Genomic DNA, 13,676 nt, shown 5'->3' with positions numbered 1-13,676 from the left:
TATATATATATATAAAAAAATTTCACAAATCCTTAATTTCACAGATTCTTGAATCTCTTGCGTCTATCAAAAATCCTTGATTTATATTGATGAATATATATTCCAATAGAATCTTTATTGGAAACTCGTTTTAATGCTGCACAATGCAAATTCCCCATCGTAAATAATGTACTATCTTGCATTTATCGCGATGACAAAATTTTGCTGCAGAAATACTGATTTTTATATTTTTTAGGTACGCCACTCGGGCGTAGCATAGTTAAGAGGAATATTTCCTATAACTTTTCGTAGAGTTAAAAGGAATATTTCTATTCTCAAGCAGGGTACTATTCGTTTCGTACATGAGTTATGTATCATTTCACGTTTTTCTCCACCGTGTTTCTCCTCAGACCTTCGTTTTACTGTCCTTTATACTGGGTGTCTTGGCAGCAACCGCGCTTTCTCTTCATCATAGACATTAAATGAGTCTCTAAGAACAATCGCGTTTAAAAAATCTCATACGTTTTTATTATCTTCTAAATAAGATATTATTAAGATTAACGGTATGTTAATCTCAACAATATCTTATACGGGAACAAGATTGCAAAATTTTGATTGCACAAAATGTTACGATCGATTAGATTTAATTGTTTTGTTTTCTCAAGAACTATCATGCTGTACCATCTTCTCGAACGCGATCCCCTTTAATTGTTTCCGCTCTCGTTGGAACGAAGTGTGGTCACAATGAAGAGCGCTGTACGTATATCGGCGTGTACACGTAAGTACGTAATACATTTACACACATATCACGTCCCAGCATCCACAGTGGGAGTAACGCTCGCGTTGCCAATTTACATGTTCCGTCTTGGTTGCCCGTGAGCGCACTTCGCCTACTTACGTACGTGATTCCACACCCGAACACTATAAAGACTTACCTTCGTCACTTATATGAGTAAAGTGTCAAAGAAGCCTTCGCGCTGCCTCGTCACAAGTCATCTAGGGATCAAAATGTCTGAGCTATCACGAAAATTATCAAAGTCGGAACCGAAAATCGAATTTTCTCCCAGGAAAGTTGCCGCCACGAGGAAACAAGTTTCTTCTTCGTATACACTTACAATTAAGTTGGTTAATTAACAGTGTTAAATCGATTTTTTGTAGAATTTTTAGTTAAGATTGTAAAAGAATAATGTATAAAATATCCCACGTAAATCTAAATATCTATATAAATTATTTAGGAATCCATAGTTTTGGAGAATATTCAATTAAAGTTAAGTACTCTCAGTACCCACATCTCAAAAAAGTCCCAATCTACCCATATTCGAGTGTTGTAATCCAGCATTTTCTTTTGATTGTATCTCAGATTGTAATGCATCGATTTTTTTTAATCTATCGTTTGAAGACTGAAAAAAAAAATTTTTGAGTTAGAAGTCTAAAGTGTCGTAGCACAAAAGATATTTTGCAATAAGTGAAAAGGGAAAAAACCGTCTAAACTATGAAAATCGGGGGGAGGGAGGGGGTACGCTAATCCTTTGTTTGTGGATACTGAGGGTTAATAACATTGATATTTTTATGACACATTACGAGAAAATTCAGTTTCGATTGATTTAGTGTATAATTATATATGCAATTTCTTCATAGTTAATATAATTACAATCTATAATATGATTAAATAATTCAATAATTCATCTAAATTGGATAATTGCTTTCTTTTCTTTTTGTATTTAGAGCATAAACTTATTATATATAAAAGCATCATTTTTTACTTTCATCTGTAACTCAATATTTTAATTAGTTATTTTACAGAATGTTGACTTTTTAAATTTAATTCTAATATTTAAGAATTTGAAGCACAACCGTATGTGTGAATACATCAAATACGATAAAGAAAGCCAAGAATGACCAAAGTTGGATGTTTCAAGTAATACATTATACATATATTAAATTAATTTGTTTCAGATATGATTGAGAGCCGAAAAACTTTTAGTTTCAACACAATCATTCATAGAAATGCTAATAACTTCCCTAAATTAGAATAGACAGAAAGAAAATAAGAAATTTATTGCGAAAAATTTTTCAAGTGCCTTAATATTACAAAGCTGTGATCTCTTCTTGCTTCCTTTTCGCTTCTCTGCTTCTCACTGTATCTCGTCTTATTTTTCTTAATTTCGTTGTTTCGTCCTTATTTAACAATATCTGTGTACATACAGTCGTACTTTAAATTTCTCTGGTTAGATTTTATTAGTTGTACCATTGTCGCCTCGCCTTTTGCTAGTATTTTGTAATTTTTTCTTCTCTTCTCTTTTTTTGCTATAATATTGTTCCAATTTCCAAATGCATGCAATAAAGTTATTATTATTGTTATTGCATATTTTTTAGATTTTTAAATTCGCAGATCTCTAATCTTTTCGAATTCTTCGCAGATCCTTGATTATATGTAGTATTTTTTTAATGATTTCTTGAGTCTCTTAATAATTCATGACGATTAAATCTGAAATTTCACATATCTTTGATTTTTGTATCAATGCAGATGCCTGGATGCTTCGTTTCGAGAATATTGTCTCGGTAAATTATCGAACATGCAAAGAAAAAAAAGAAGAAATATTACGAAGATCGTTAAACGGAAGCGAAGTTTTGGTCTGACTCAGCCGATAATCGCTATCCTTAACTAATCTTAACTTCGAAGGGAATTTCGTGACCAATCCCATGGGAACTCTCGAACCTTAGTTGATCGTGCATCGACCATGGGAATCATTTCAAACCGCTAGTCGCCACAGGACTTCTAGTTCAATCAAGTAATCTCGATCTAATTAGTTGGTAATACAATAATCCACGAAGTGATAAAGTGAATAAAGTGAATCAATCAGAGAACTCACCTCGGTTGAAATTCGACGGAATATCAAAACTTGCGAAGGTCGAGTCTTGAAACAAAGCTGTTGTTTTTGATAATACTGTTAAATTGTTGCCGTTAATACGGTTAGTCTTAACTTAGATGAAAATCATGGAGACTCGAAGAATAGGACATTCAAACATATACATAAACTAATCAACGAAATAATACATGCAGTAACAACTAGAGTAACCTTTATAGAAAATTGATCATTTCAATGCTGATCAATTAATTTAGTGCAATTTAATATATTAAAACATAGGAATTAATTACTTATTTTCAAGTATTTTAAGTATTAAAAGCAGTTGTTCAATGCTTTTAATACTCTAAATAAGTAATTAATTATTGTCTTTCAGTAATAAATTAGCCATTATTAGAGTACTCTAAAAAGTAAGAAATATTTAATAGTTCTTAAGTCGTATCAATTTCGAATTACACAGAAAATTATGAAATTTTCTTTTTATACGTTCATAAACACGATCAAATAAATGAGTTTAATATATCATTTACTTCCATAAATTTTTCTTACGTTTCTTCAAATGAGAAAAGCTGCTTATACTATTACATCAGCCAGTCATATTTACCTATATATTATATATTTTGTGCTTGCCATGACGTATCGACGTCATCCATCTACTTTCTATTTTATTAACGCAATTCTTATCGTGAAATAATTTTCATGTTACAATATTATCGATCAGCAGCGTCGTACGATTGTATAATATAACATAAAATCGTGAATTCACCACCAATGGCTGAACTGTCGCATCACGTCAGTGATCGATTGACGAAAACGCAAATGACATCGATGAGCGATATAATAAATTACATATCGCGGAACGAGCCGTTTCGATTACACATTTCACAAATTGAACGAGAGCATAACGAAATTTTTAACGAATTAAGCGCATCGCCGTAGAACGATTCGTTTTAATAATCGACAGGGGAAAATAACGTTTAAATGTCCATTTAATTCTAAATCTCGAAAAAAGAGACAGGACAAATTTCCGAGTCAAAGGATATTCATAAGCCATAAGGGAAACGCGAGTCGAACAGACGGCGATGTAACGTTCGTTTTACACCGGTAATTAACGTTTTATTATCACTACACACTTGCATGCAATACTTTAATGTGAACACATTTAACACGTGAAATGCTCGAGTAATATTCTCAAATAACACACGCTTGCTGCGGCCCGTAATAAAATTTATATCGCACCGACGTTTCTCTAGCATTTTTTTTTTTTTAATGGAAATTATTTCTCTGTATAAAACGTTCGGAGAATTTTTCGCGCTTATGTGACGCAAATAAATAATATGCATCGACGAAAAAATCATTGATAGTCAATTGATACGTATAAAAATAATATCTAGACTTACGACTATAATTATCCACAAGTGTCCGTGTACGTAATGTAAATAAAAAAATATTTTGTAACAACTTTATCTGTATATTTTACGTACTATGTACAAAGTTTTTTTACGTAAAGTATTTTCTGTTTTTACGTAAATATATTTTAATTTTTAATAAATTATCTTGTCATTAACTCCCGCTTCATTAACTCCCGTTCAAGAAAAGTCCGATGTTCACTCTTTCTAGAATCAATAATAAAGACAAAATATGCAGCAGTATAACAAAACAACCTATGTAATTATTTGTTATGCGTCGTACACGAAGAAAGAAGAAGCAAAAATATAAGACAATTTATTATTTCCTACAAGTTCTACAAGTTCAAGCTATAACTTTGCGTTGCATAATAATATTTAATCATATTTAATCACGCTCGTGTGGCGATCGCGCGACAATCTGCAATATAACGATCGTTGCGTGTGTATCGTCATGCGGAATTGTTTGCGTTCAATCAAGCTGCGGCTTATCGTTCTCCGCATTTTCATTTTCCTACAAAGCCGGAATGACTCAAACGGGCTTTTAACGAAGACATTATTACCGCGAGCCTTCGAGACTGATTACTCTTCATCAATAGGAGGGCTCCACGGCGCTACCAAAGACTATAAAAGACAAGCTGGTTGCGGATCGATCGCCAGTATACCGCGGCTTTTTTATTGTTGCAGTGCCGAGCAAACGTGTAGTTCACGTGGCGCAAAAACCTTGCACCAGCTTGTCGCATCTGGCTCGTAGTATTATAGCAGTGACAGTAGGAGCAACGTGCTTAAAGGGTGAGTTTCTTAGTTTGCGAAACGACATTGTGCTGCAATTGTTAATCTCCCGCGTTATTGAAACAGAACAATATGGAATTGATGAGTTCGTCAACATGCACATATATATATACACAATAGAAATATTATTCCACGATGTTTGTGATTTTCCAATTTTTCTCTCGCAACTGTTTATTATACCTGACTTGTATTTTAATGGAGCAGCGCGGATTGAAACGGTGAGTTCTCGATCTAGCAATATTATTCTACGAATGATTCGTACTTTCTCGTTAGGTAGTTCCTTTATACGTAGTTTATATTATAATGGAACGATATTGAAACGCGGCGAGATATTTAATTCGGGAATATTATTCTGCGATGTCTGACGCTCTTTAATCCTCGGGCGAGAGGAAATTTAGATTATAATTCTGATGATGGATCTTTATTCAAATGTAAAACACTACATCCGTATTTTATGTTAAAGTCTAAATTATCATGTGGCAACATTAAACATATGAATTGATGAATATAACGAATTAATATACAACAAATATAAGTGCAAATTTAGTATTTAAATAAACAAACTAAACCGACATGTAAATAAATGAATAGATTAATAAACATAACTAATGAAAATTTATTTCTATAAATATGTATAATTATATTTATGTGATGTGTATGCAGAACAAAAAAAGAAATTACTATTTCTTTTAACTATGGAGATATTAATAACGTCCTATCCAATAAATCTTTCCATCGAAATTGATAAAAAAAAAAAGGAAATAATAAAAAAATTGGGAAATGTAGCGTCGATTTTGGTTAAGGGGGTGAGGTAGTAAATGGGTGAACAAGCGCCATACGAAAGTCTGAACGGCTTTAACGAGATTCGAGAGGATGGCGCAACAAGGACAAGTAAGAGTGCGAGGCATTGTCCGCAAAAACTTTCTATGTGTACGCGTATAACAGTACGAAACTGTTCGTGTAACAGCTACCAAGCGCTGCCGGGTAAAATCATGGTTCGACGAAGACCGGGAAGAGTATGCGATGGGATCGGCAAAACCGTTTGATGCAGTTCCCAACAAAACTCCAATGAAGCGAACTGTCCAGGCGAAAACGCGAGTGCCCGTAGCTATTCTAATTAAAGCGATCACTGTTGATATTTCATTAACCTTCTACAGTGCACAAATTTCTTACGAATAATAGCGTATGATTTTTCTTCCCTGATTTTAATATAATAAATTTAATCTGTCTCTATAAAACTTATTTATTTAATAGCAAGAAAGTGCAAGCGTTTTATGATCGTTCATGTGGACCATCGATAAATGTCTGAGATTATTCATCATTTATACAATAATGTTTACATAGCGGAAGAATTCTGATTGAATCTTATTAATTATGCGCATTAATGTGTGATTTGTTAGCTGATTATCATGAAAAAAAAAGATGTTCATAACTGGCAAGATCTTAATATTATATACACCTAATGACAAGATTTATGGAAAACCCGTTATGAATTCAAAATGATAGTATGTTAATAATTTAATCAGACTTGATTTTAAGTTAATTATCGAATCGTGATCATTGCATCTACGCGAATGATAACTATTAATAACATATTGTTGAATAACATATTGCATATTTACAATGCATATTTTAATGACGCTTTCTGCCACTGAGGCAGAAATAATCGAATAAAAAAGTATTTTCCTTACACGCAACAATACACAAATGGTCCAATTTTTAATAAATTCAATGCTCCAATTATTCCATAACAAGTTGCCCAAATTGTTGAAATTTCATATTTTTCACGAGAACTATATTTTGGCGACACGGTTTCCGAAATTTTCGTCTTTGTACGATTGAATAGTCGGGATATGTAACTCACATGTGACACATCAGGACAGATTTAAACAAAATTTATATTTAAATATAAAATTTAAATTTTGTTTATTCCGTATTGCTTTTGCGAAAATTACATGTATATTTACTATCAAATACAGAAATAATTATACTAGATGCTCTAAGGTAATTGCCTTTCCTTTTACAGTACATTTCCTGATGAACTTGGAGTCAATTTTTCTTTTTAGCGAAAATTCTGCCTTCTCTTTCATTTATAATTCTCTCTCTCTCTCTCTCTCTCTCTCTCTCTCTCTCTCTCTGAACTTTAGTCATAAGCATTCGTTACTGTTGCAGTCTGTTATTTTTAATATATAGCAATTTATTTATAAATTTTAAGTAAAACATGCTGCTATTGATATATTAATTATCAAAATATTAGGGAAATTATCGTCAAATAAAAATTTTTTAATTCTTTAAAAAATACTTGATAAGTGCATTGAACATAAATCTAGTCATCAAAAACAGAATACTTAAATAACTACAAATTTTTATATTCTCTTTGAATTTGAAAGCCAAAAAATATATGAAATATTATTTGTGCATCCAACGAATGAATATAACGAAGGAAATTTTTTTCTATCAAAGATAATTTTTAATCAATATCGTTAAAGTTATTTAACGTTTTTCAAAATGAAATCATATATTTTTCTATTTTTTTTTCATTTTTTCTTGATATTTAACTGATATTACAGCACAACTATTAATGTTGTAAAACTATTAATGTCCAAAGTTTGAATTTTGAACTTTTGAATTCAGAAGTTTATAATTAAACGAGAAAATCTTTGAAGTATAAAATCATTTTTATCATTTTATTAAATTAATTAGGCATAAATGTTTAGTGACTATCTAATATAAGTATAGTTCCATACATTTATTCATATTTTTAATTCCAGAGGAATTTTATTTAAATATCCAACTTTTTTCTTCTGGTGACTGCGTGGCAGACTTGTTTCCGCGAACTGACAATATTACACCTGTAAATTCTGTGCGCGACTTTTCAGACACTATGTACGTCCTGACGCGCGTCGCTCTATGCGCACGGGAAAACGTATTTAACCGGTAATGAGCGGCTGGAAGTTTTTGTTATAATTAGGTTGCTACCTCGCTTCCGGTATACCGGTGTGCGAGCTCTCACGGAACTGAGATTTCTTCATCAACCTTTCTTTCTCTCTCTTCTACTCTTCTCTCTATCTCTCTCACACGGTACCCTAAAAAAATGTATCACGCGTATATACCGCGCACATTGTGCACGGGAATAAAGATGCGCAAGGTGCACGCTGGGTGATGCATATGCACGAGCGTTTTACAAAAAGAGAAAGAGAAGGTGTATGTGTGTAAGAGGAAGAAAGAAGGAGATAGAGAGAATACTTGATTAGCCCTTTTTCTGACATGCGTCCCGGAAATGTTGCCTTTATTAACCAAGATGAAGAGGAAACTCCGGCACGGGGCTCTTCCTTTGTCACAGTGAACAAATTTAATTTTCACAATGTTGAGTCTTCTAGATCTTTTATTTATTTATTCATTTATTTTTTATTTTTTCTTGTATTTATCTTCCTTTATCTATCTTCGGAATAGATTTACGTCAAGAATGAACACGTAGTTTTCAAAGTTTTTTCATGCATTATTTGAAAGAAATTACGAATGGAGCAAGGGGAAACCTTGTTTCAGACTTTCGTGAGCTTGAATTTACTGAAAGATACTACTGTCGCAGCATGTTCCTAAGGTCCCACAGGTCACTCTGCAAGTAGGTAGGTATAGATTGCACCGTATGTGTGTTTAAGAAAACTTCTCGTCTTTTCTTTTCTTTTCCTCACCCTATAGGATAAATAAACTTATCTATCTGATCTGCTAAGGCTAAGAGTAAAAGAACGTTCTCTCCATCGAGTGTTAGGTTGTAGTGTTTCTAACTCTGCATAGCCGAGAGACACTGGTATTGATCGATTCGGCAGTTGCAGGACAAATACTGGTTTATGCGGACACATATCACGAGATCGGCATTCGCTTAATGCATTTGCGCATCATAAACATTTTCCTTTCGGCTGTTCGCGGATCGTATATCGTGTAAATAAAGTCCGACAAGGGTGTTAGTTGCAGATCGCAGTCGCAAGAACATCGGACATCGGATGTTTTCTGATATTCATGAGCTATGAAACTACACTTGGGCTGAACTATAAAAGTTATAAATTGCGAATTTAAATTTACGAACAAAACTACGATCTTGGACTTTTCTTATTATTGAGACTGATAACGTTTTCACATCATATATATAAACCGATATTATATAGTTCATTCTCTTATGTTAAGAATTATCTTAAGTAGTGTTTTAAAAGGCTAATACTCTATAACTGCTATGAGATTTTAACTCTTCGATGCTACTATCTTATTTATTATGAAGGAAACAATCCATTTTTATTTATTTATAGGAATGCGATTTTATAACAAAATTAAATTGATATACGCAATATTTTTTCGTGGATCGTCAAAGTTAAAAAAATTCAAACGAAATTCGAATTTCAAATGTTTAAAGGTCACTAGTACTTTAAAAATTATTTTATCTTTTTTATTTTTAACATTGGTTACGGTATACCCGAGCTTTCTTTTACCTTATACACCGTAATTTTTTTTAATAAAAATACATATACATGCTTGTTATTGTTATATATTCCTTAATATGTAGTATTTTAATTAGTCTTTGATTAAAAAAGTTTAATATAATGTGTTCATATTTAAACGATATTTTTTACAATACTAGTCTGCTAATAAATTTGTGACGAAATGCTATAGCCATCAAAGAATTAAGACTGTAACGGTCTTAAGATGGTCTTAAATAGATCAAAAACCGAATGAATGTCGGCCATGTCTTAAAATTTAATACAAATTATACGTAAATTTGACATTTATTTGTCTTTCTTTATTTTTTACACTTTAAATTAATTTGCAATTGTAAATTAATTAGAATTAATTTTAATTTTTCGAGAGTTTTTGCTTTATGTCATCTGTAGTTACTGCTTTTATAAAAAATTTACATACAATCATCATATCCTATTGATCGAAATAAAATAGTACAAAATGAACAAAATCGCTGACATCATCTTTATATTTTCATCCATCATAAAATAGTAGATGTTTTTCCAATTCGATTTCATTCAAGTTTCTGACAGAGATAAAATGTAAAAACACTGTACTATTTTATCAGTGGGCGGACAGTTATTTTATTCGTTTTCTATAAATTATTCCATAAATTATTAGTGATATATTTTTATTTTTTGTCTGCGAGAACAATACATTTCTAATAACTTAACATTAATGTTATATACATGTTACGAAATGTTAATGTTATATTATCGATCTTTTAATAAATTTCAGAGATGCGAAGATGTTTCGTCTTATCATCTTATTAGTGACTGATATAAAGCATCAAGAAATAAAGTATATTTGTCAATTCATATTTCTGTTTTATAATTCAAAATTTCTTCTCCACCTTTCTTTCGAATAAAAGAAACAAATAGATATTGATTCCGGGTTCATCAATTACCATAAATTTCCATAAATTTTCCATGAGCAATATATATTTAGGTCGGGGAATTTTATAAAAAAATTGTGAGAAGGGGCATTACCAGAAATTGACAAATTAATGAAAAAATTACACACTCGGAGTAATAATAATCCGCACTTAAACACAGTGGCTTACATTAAAAAAAAAACTGAAATAATCGGTAATGAGCAACAATATACATTTGGGTCAGGAAATTTTATAAAAATTTATGAGAAGAGGCATTATCAGAAATTAGCAGATTAATGGAAAAAAATATACATTTGGTGTAATAATTTGCATTAATAACAATTACAACGCCTTACATTAAGAAATTAATCAAAATAATCGATACTTTGCAGCATTATATATTTGGGTCGAAGAATTTTATAAAAAAATGTGATAAGAAATAGACATTATTAGAAATTAGCAGATTAATGAAAAAAATTACACACTCGACGTAATAACAATCCATATTTAGGCGTATGTGTGTTGTACATAAAAAAAATCATTCAAATTAATTAGTGGAGGCGTAAATTACAGAGATCGTTTGAAGTTTGAAGGTATCGCGTTCGTTATTAATAATTTAGCAGCGCATCGCATTACTCGTGGGAGTTGCTGGCTAATATCCGGCACGCTGAACCAGCTGCTGCAATATCGCGGAATCAGCGCACGAATTTTCGGTCATCGCTTTATCCCTCGTGTATCTCAGCGCGCGAGCCGCGTACCCCTTTCCGAATAATCGAGCTTCCTCTTTGTGCGAGTTTCCGCCGCTCGTGGGTTCCGCTGTTATACGGACACGTCCCGTGTCCCGTCCCCGGCTTCAGAAGAGCTTGCGCCAGTTTAGCACGCAGAGAGCCGCGCGCCGCGGTACGGAACACTCCGGGACAGGTTTCCAACGTGGTAGCGCGCCGCTGGCCGCAGTACCGTCGTACGGTTTGCGCAAGAACCATCCGCTCGTTTCTCATCGGCATGACACTCGGCTCACCTGTCATCGTACTATCATAAAGAGACCGAATCCTTTCCTCGACTTGTTATCGATCTTACATCTTCGAGTCTTCCTAACGTCGGTCTTTTGTCTTCTGTTTTTCGATCAAGATACTGCACCAAGTCATCGGGCTTGCGTGAATAGTGAACGATTGATCGACCCATTGATCGCGTGAACACCGGTGAACGATGTGATCGCATGGTCCCGATGGGTGCACGACTCGGCCAATGATCGAGAGAGTCGATCGAAACATATCTCTCAATGATCTTTTAAAGGATGGACATAAATGCGACGCTCGATAGAGACGAGGACACGAAAAGTTTCAATGCTGGCTTCACTCCTGGCGATATCATCTTCGAAACGTAGACGCCTCATAACACGACTCACTCAGTGATTGAGAATCAATACGCGTGCTGCGGAAGAATTATGTGACGATCGTGTCCGTGCTTCTTCACAATTCCCTTGGAATTTCAAGTATCCCTTGAAAAAGACGAAAGTTTCTTCTTATGAGAAAGATCTTGAAGAGCCTAAATATCCAGGTTGTTCTCGTATTAATTACGAGTTTTCACGCGTTAATCAAGATTGTTAATGCGCGAGCGGATTTGTTTTTATCGTTTATTTTTAATTCGTTTTTTATTTCTCGTAGTTTAGATTTTCTTCACGTTTATTATTTTATCATTATTTAAATTAATAGGGTTAAATTTCAAGACATTTAAACGAACGCAAAAGAGATTAAATTTATTTTCTTAGATATTTGAATTATATTTATATTTATTATAGATTTATATTTCGATTATTAATCGATTCATTACCTCATTAACCGCGATATATCCAATTATTTTCACAGTTAATTATTCGCTCTTTCAAATTGTTAAACGACATTTATTATTGAGTTTACTTTTTCTCACACACATACACATTATTCAAATTATTCAAATATTCTTAGTTGTTAATTTTATTATAAACATATTTGACATACACACGTAATTGGATTTTTCATAATTATTTCGATAATTATTTTATCCAAGTTTCATTTTCGGGGCTATCGAATTTTTAGATATTTTAACAGTCGTCAGAAGACAACGACTGCAATAGGGTTCGAAAAGACCGACGGAGAGATATCTACAAATCTATAGAGCATAGAAAGTTCAGTGATCACATAACTTCACGTCGTCGAATGTGCTTCCGCGAAGACAATCTCGTGAGTGATCTCGCGAGAAATCAAACGGTGAGAGACTCAAACGTGATTTATTTTTCGTTGCAAAAGTAAAAATATCGATGGAAGGAACTAGATTGTAATGCTTCGATTTTTGCTTCATTTGATGTAAAATATCAACAGCGACGGCGACAATATAACTAAAAAAGTAATAATATAGAGCAATATTAATTAATGCATTCAAGTAACTTGCGTATAAATAAAGAAACAATAAACTGTGATATAAAACTGGAATAGATGGTCCCTTAAATAAACCACTGCCATCAATTGTTAAATTAACTGTGGACAAGAAATTTCATCCTTTGACATGTGTTTATATGTTTGTGTACATGTGTGGTTTATACACGACGGAACGTTTATAATGAGATCGGACAAGTCAACGGAGTTAAGCATCGCTAATTATCTTAGAGCCGTCGTATAATTGCCACTAATTAATCAACGCGACTCTTGACGCTCCTTGTCTCTGTCGCATTCGAGCTCTGAATTTCACACTTCCGTCGCCAGGTGAGTCGAGCTGTGCAAATACAATTTTTCGGCTATAATTTGATTATTTGTTGAGCTATTTGTAGACATTTACATTTATTTAATTAAATAAGAGAAATCCTACATTCAGTTAAAATAAATCTTAGTGTTTAAATATTTCTGTAGAAATATATATATATATATATATATCTGATTCTGCAAACCACGTGAAATCTTTTTATACTTATCTATACATAAACGACACTCTAATCGCGTAAGATACTCGATAAATACATTTAAAACCTTTTTTGCCGAGCTTGCGAACTAATAAATCGATTTTACAAAGGCGGAGTTTCCGTTGAAACTGTAATCGAGAATACACACCGTGTAATACGATTTTTATAATTCCGTTTGCCTCTCGAGATTCGAAAACAATGATAGAATAAAAAAAAAATAACAAAAACCGAAATATTTTAATATAAAAGAATATTTTAATATATCTGTTTTGTGTGCTCTTTATATATTTATAACATATTTCAATGGATGTGGAGTTCTA

General features: G+C 32.7%; 1 protein-coding gene across 2 annotated transcripts in view; it reads left to right on the top strand.

Moving 5' to 3' along the window:
• Positions 1-4,922: 4,922 nt before the first annotated feature.
• The window catches only part of LOC108692907 (cysteine-rich secretory protein 1-like), a 55,435-nt gene continuing 46,681 nt past the window's right edge, over positions 4,923-13,676 (top strand). The window contains exon 1 of one of the 2 annotated variants that reach the window (XM_018201480.1): positions 4,923-5,044. The gene's annotated coding sequence lies outside the window, so the exon portion shown is untranslated. Of the gene's footprint in view, positions 5,045-12,923; positions 13,163-13,676 lie in introns of those variants that run through there. The other variant, XM_018201481.1, reaches the window with a different exon arrangement.

Source organism: Atta colombica, unplaced genomic scaffold, assembly GCF_001594045.1.
Source record: "Atta colombica isolate Treedump-2 unplaced genomic scaffold, Acol1.0 scaffold83, whole genome shotgun sequence".
Classification (NCBI taxonomy): domain Eukaryota; kingdom Metazoa; phylum Arthropoda; class Insecta; order Hymenoptera; family Formicidae; genus Atta; species Atta colombica.
This window is presented reverse-complemented; position numbering and strand designations above follow the sequence as displayed.